We start from the raw sequence: 6369 nt of genomic DNA, 5'->3' as shown, positions 1-6369 counted from the left end.
TGGGATGGATTCTAAAAAGCTTCTTCTCAGCAAAGGAAGCAGAGTTTTTCTCTCTCATTAGCCATTTACTGGTATTTGTAAAGCATCCATTTATTCAACGTGTACTTACTGAACACTATCAGTTTTCCATTACTGTGTCAAAATACTTAAGATAACCAACTTAAAAGAAAAAAATGTCTATTTTGGCTCATGGTTTCAGAGGTATTGGTCACTTAGCCCTCTTGCATTGGGCCTGGGGTGGCAAAGGTAGTCTGTTCACTTCATGGCAGCCTGGAAGTGAAGACAAACAGAAAGGGGCCAAGGTCCCAATATCCCCTTCAAGTGCATATCAGTGACCTGAATACTTCCCACTAGGACTCACCTTTAAAGGTGCTTATGGGCTGGGGACTAGGCCTTCGGCACATAGGCCTTTGGGAAACCCTTATCTAGACCATCAGCAAGCACTGAATGCCAGGATCCAGGGCTAAGCAGCAAACGTGACTCATGAAGGCAAAGAGCTGCTCTCACAGATGACAGATAAAAGACAAGGCATGACAGACTCATCACTGCTGCAGAGGAAGCAAGCAGGTGCAGAGGAGTGGCAGGGTCCTTGGGTAGCAGGGAGAGCCTCTCTGAATAGGTGTAGCTATGCCCTCTGGGTGGAAAAGGAGACCCCTTGTGGGAAGAAGTTCAGGAAGGAAGTGCAGAGATGGTTCCACCTCGAAGGTATTAAAGACTTGTGCTTTTATAGTTAAACTAAGTTCTACTTATATGTGGGTATATAATATGGGTCAAAATTATGTTTCTACTGTATATATATGTACACACACACACATATTCAGAAAGACTTTTGAATTAGTGTAAAACTAGTGGATTAGTGAACATCTGGCTTTGGGTTTGTTGAAGGTAGGGCCTTCACTGCCCATTCACTAAGTGTGGTGTCCATCGGGGGCATTTCAGACTTCAGCCTCCTACTGATGCTGTTCCCATGCTGTGGCTGGGGACACGGAGGGTGCACAGCCCCTGCCTGAGGCAACAATGCCTATGCCTCTTTACAGGTGCCCTGTGGAGGTGTGTCCAGATAGCCGTTGGTCCATGAGGCAGTGACTCTCTTCTGTTGTCAAAAAGAGTAGCATAGGTTTTACAGCAAACAATTGTTTATTTTTAGATCTAAGCTGGAACTTGAGCCAAGTACAAAGACAAGAGAATCCACATCCTCTGAGAAAGTTTCACAGAATCCTTCAAAAGACTCTGAAGAAACACTTGCCACTGAAGAGCATCCAGGTATGAGTTTAAGTTCAAGCCTTGCCCTGCATTCCTTCCTCATGGCACTAGGCAGAGTGCAGAGGACAGAAGCAGCAGCCCAGCCCCTGCCAGCTGCGTGTGTGGTTGCTCGAGCCAAGGTTGGCAGGAGGTGGCCGTGGTTTTGTCTGTCCACAGTTGGCTGAAAAGAGCCATCCAGTCACCTGGGAGCTGGGGTCCAGATGAAAGGGCGTACTTGAGCTGTACACTGCCCGGGGATTGGGCTCTGCTGAAGGGCAGAGGGAGGCAGTGCTACCCTCCAGGAAAAACCCTGTGCTCTCAGCACCATCCTGCCAGTCCTGCCAGGGTGAGTGTGTAATCTCAGTGGCTTTTGTAGCTAGTCAAGCCAGCAGGACAAGGTGCAAGAGTGAGTTTATGTGCTGCCTGTCGCTGTGGATACTAGGTACCCCATGACTTTTTAGACTTTATATCCTGTTGTCATGGACATCTTCATTCTGTGTGTACCCAATGCAGAGGACGCCTGTTAGTGCACGTAGCACAGAGATATCCACACTACGTGTCTCGCAGGCAGGGGTGCTGGGGCCAGGAGAAGCTGGGCACCTTTGCTTCCTCTGTTGTGGTCTGTCTTGGGGTGTGGGGCTCAGGCCCGCATGCTCACAGGCATGGTTGTCACCCTCACAGAAGCCCCCTGCAGGTACATTCCACGAGCCTTCCTTACTATGGAGAGGAATCAGTTGCCTCTGCAGGGTAGGAAATAAGTGGTTAGAGAGAAAGAATGCTGCTCTTCATGGTTAAAGTCCATGTAGGCACGAGGCCATCTCCTGTCTAACCCAGCTCTCTTGGCCTTCAGGAGAGCACTGTCTGGCATGTTGGAGACAGAGGGCATATGAAGAGTGCCCCTTTGAAGGTGTCTGGAGCCCAGCTCCAGCGCTGACAGCACTCAGATATCAGTTCACCCATTTTTAAAATGGGGATGATAGTACCCACCTTTCAGGGATGTGGGGAGATTAGTGGTAGTCACTGGGGCTAAAATCTTTCATGCTTCAAAGGACCTCATCAAAAAAGTGAAGACAACGCACAGAATGGGAAGAAGTGTTTGCAAATTATATATTTGATAAGGTGCTTGTATCTAGAATATAGAAAGAACTCTTTACAACTCAGTACTACAAAAACAAACTAGTTAAAAATCAGTGAAAGATCTTAAAAGAAATTTCAGATGGCCAGTAAGCACATGAAGAGGTGCTCCGCATCCTTAGTAATCAGGGAAATGCAAATGACAGTCCCAGTAAAGAACCAGCTCACACCTGCTAGGACTATGGGAGAGTGCAAGAGCAGGTAGCATCAGATGTCCCCAAGAGTGCAGAGAAGCAGTGCTGGGCAGAAGACTGTTTTTTGTGGCAAAATTAGGCTTTGAGTTGAAGCACAGTAAGAAGCCACAGGTGGGTTTGAAGCTAGAGCATGATGTGGTCTGGGTTAGTTCCTAAAATCCCTGATACTGCTGTGAGGGGTTAGAACAGAGGCAGACAGATGGGCCAGGAATCTTGCAACAGCCCAGGCACAAGGTAGTGTGGGCCTTTGGGGAGACCATGGTAAAGGGGTGAGAGAAGCACTTGCTGCATTTCGGAGCCTGAGCTTATCTGGTAAGTGGAACATGAGATGTGAAGGATAAGAACAACCGGGGGTGAACAGCCTGCAGGCTTGGGGTTGGAGCAATAGGTAGACGGTGGATGGGGAATGGTGGCCTTGCTGCCTGAGGTGAGCACAGCTAGAGGTGGGGTTTGGCACTAAAGCTCAGGAGAGTGGGAAGGAATCAATACAGTGGCCTGCAGGCCTTCTAAGATGCCCTTTGGATGTACACAGTATGTGTTGGAGTGAGCAGGGAGAGCTTAGAGCTGGGGTGGGGGAGGGGGGTTCCTGAGAAATAGGCAGTTTGCAGCCATTGGCCTGGATGCATCCGAGAGAAAGAATGGATGAGGAGAACCCAAAAGTAACGGGAGTTAACTGTGGGCTGGGCTAAAGCACAGAAGGCCTTGAACACTAGACCAAGCATCTGAACTCGACACCACTTTGGGTGCGGCATGCAGTGAGCTACAGGGTTCAGGACAAGGCTTCGGATGGCCATGGAATCAAAAGTGCTATAAAGACCTAGACTGCTTGGTTCAGACATGAACAAGGTTTATTTTTTTTTGTTTTAAAAAATTGAAATGGGCACCGTAATGAAAACAGACAGGAGACAGCAAGCTCTTAGGGGTGGAGTAGGATGGATGGAAAGTGCAACTCCCCTGCCCAAAGGATGTCATCTCAATGAAATGGTAGCTTGGTTTGTAAGGATGCGTTCAGCCAGGCCTTATAAATATATTTTTCCTGTGATGACAGTTGTGGTGAAAACAGTTTTCCTGCACTGTTGTGGTAGAAGTGGAGGATTTTTGTGAAGATTTCTTTCCAGTGACAACCACATCTTTCATGCCTGGTCTGCTATCTCCAGCCTGCTGCTGTCATGAGTCCTTTTCATGTCAGAAGACCCTGGACTTGTGCTCATCTCTTAGGACTGAGATCAACTACAGGAAATTTACTGAGGTTGAGGAAGAAAGGGAAAAGAAATGGTATTGTCTTTTGAATTGATGGCAAGCTCAGAGGTACTGCTGAGATTCACACAGGCACATTTGGAGGCAGAGACCTTTTTACAGTCCTCCTGGAGGAGTAGCCCCTGCCCTTTCACTGCTGTCCTCAAGCCCTGGGTACAACCCATGCAGATCTCTCCAGCATTGTGCTGAGAGCAGGCGTTTCTAGGAGCCTGCCTTCTCAATAAACTTCATCAAGGAGCCGTCACTTGACCAACCATGATCAAAAAGTTCTCTAGATTAAACTCTGTACACCCTCCTGTTCAGCAGTTCTGTGGCCAGGCACCCGTCTTGCAGAAACACTCCACAGGGGCATACAGTATTAGACTAGTGAACACTGACCTAACTGAAGGTTTACCAGTGGAGTTACAGTGACCTAAACTGTATCTGGTCAGACACCTATGCCTACAGCTACTCAGGAGGTTGAGGTAGGAGGATCTCAAGTAGGAGGCCAGCCTGGGAAATTTAGTGAGACCCTATCTCAAAATAAAAAGGGATAGGGGTGTAGCTGAGTGGTAGATCATTTGCCTAGCATGTGAAATGCTCTGGATTCCATCTCCAGTACTGCAAAAACAAACAACAACCAAAACAAAACCAAAGAAAACCTTGTATCCTTACAATGGAATATTAAGCAGCAGTTTAAAGAATGAAGTCAAGCTATTTGAACTGATGCAAAATGATCTCCAAGGTAGATTGATAAATCTGAAAAGCAAGTTTGAGGACAGTATGTTATCATTGATATCTGTGAAGAATGAGCCACTGCACTCACAAGACTGTATTATTTCTGGGTGTGGGAGATATACAAGGAATTGCATATCTATATGTGAATATGCTTAGATAAAGTCAAGGAGGCTACATCAAAGCAGTGACTCTCAAGAAAAGGAATGAGATTGGGGAACAGAATTTCATATATATTTTTTATTTTCCCAGTGAAAGCATTCATATGTTGAATAACCTTTTAAAAGTGGAGGGAGGATGTTAGCATGAGAGTGTGTTGTAAAATGAAATGTACTAAAAAAAACTGGTTCTGAAGAATGTCCATTTAGTCTGTAGCCACTGTTGAATTCAGTGCAATATTGAAACTGTCCCTATCTTCCCCACCCTCACACATACACATGCACACATCCACACAATTTAAGGCCTAAATATTGCTGCATATTGACCAATGGATAAATAGAGACAGAGCTGCAAAATAACATTCAGTCTCTTGTTTGTAACACATCTGTATCCTCAGTGACACTATGCTAACATGACTATTTGGCCTTCTATTTTCTTTTTCTTTGTTGTTGTTATTTTGTTTTGTTTTTTTAACAGAAAAGATTTTGACCAAAGCACAGCCTGAATTAGGAACCTGGAGAGATGGCAAAGGTGAAGATGAATTATCCCCAGAAGAAATACAAATGGTAATGCCATTCTCTGCCTCATTATTTATTTTTAATGAGTTATCCTAAGACCATTTTATTGAGTAGTAGCCATCTTAAATGCCCTTCCCTGATATTTGTACCAAAGTTTTAAAAATATAAATATATATTTTATGCATTCCCACTTGATTTCCTAATTCCGGATATGCTTTACATGTGTTTTAAATTTGCAATAGCATAATTGAAAAAGAAATTGCCTTGGGATAACTTTACTAATAATAGATGTTATTTCACCAGCATTAAAATCATCTTTAGATTAAATGGGTCTTTTGTAATTGCCACAATGGTACTTTGTAATTGTTGGAGTGACTGATGCTATGGTAATGAGGGGAAAGCTAAGTAGCACCTCATTGCTGAGATCACCTCCGTGTGGTTACCATTCCCCTGTGGCTGGCTGCTCTCCTTTGTCATCTCTGGGTGGGTTTAGAAGAACACTAAGAGGTTGGGCCAGTGCTCTGCAGCTCATCCTCAGCACTGTCTGCCTGTGGCTCCTCCCCCTGTGCTACCAGCTGCTTCCTGGAGTTGCCCTGATGTCATAGTGTCCTTGTCCAGCTTGGAGAACACAGTTCCCACACAGCATGCTCCAGTAGCAGGGTCTGCCAGTCAGAGCCCCTTCATGATTTCTGAGCTTTCTAGTGTCTATTTTCCTCTTAGTGCTCTTGATAGTGGCATGAAGAGGTGGTAGGGTGTCACCTTCTCCTCCTGCCTTTGGCACAAATTCGGAAGGGTCTTCCCAAAGTGCCCTAACAAATAGGGAGTGAGTCTAGATTTCTAGTCTCTGTGCAGAGGAGCAGTGCAGCCAAAGCCTGTCCAGAGAGGACAGCCTGGCCTCCACCCAGCCTGGACCCCCACAGGTTGCTCCACCTGAAGGCCCTTTTCTCTCACTCCTGTCATGTCTGAGGTCTCCGAGGTTATCTCTTCAGAGAGCCTCCCTGACCAGCCTCCCTGGCCTGGCTCCCAGCCCCACCCCAGTGCTCTACTTTATTTCTCTTCCTCTCCACATGCAGGTGCCACGCAGGCAGCATCTTGGGAATCATTTGTTGGCAGATAAGTGACTCTATTGAGCACAGTGTAAAAGCCATGGT

General features: G+C 46.0%; 1 long non-coding RNA gene across 3 annotated transcripts in view; it reads left to right on the top strand.

The window, feature by feature from the left end:
* Positions 1 to 1159: 1159 nt before the first annotated feature.
* Positions 1160 to 6369, top strand: part of LOC144373314 (uncharacterized) — a 28096-nt gene continuing 22886 nt past the window's right edge. For all 3 annotated transcript variants that reach the window (XR_013433039.1, XR_013433041.1, XR_013433040.1), the window contains exons 1-2: positions 1160 to 1263; positions 5178 to 5266. This is a non-coding gene — a long non-coding RNA (uncharacterized LOC144373314). The remainder of the gene's footprint in view (positions 1264 to 5177; positions 5267 to 6369) is intronic.

This window comes from Ictidomys tridecemlineatus, unplaced genomic scaffold (genome assembly GCF_052094955.1).
Source record: "Ictidomys tridecemlineatus isolate mIctTri1 unplaced genomic scaffold, mIctTri1.hap1 Scaffold_350, whole genome shotgun sequence".
NCBI lineage: Eukaryota > Metazoa > Chordata > Mammalia > Rodentia > Sciuridae > Ictidomys > Ictidomys tridecemlineatus.
Note: the sequence above shows the minus strand (reverse complement) of the source record. Positions and strands in the feature narration are given on the sequence as shown.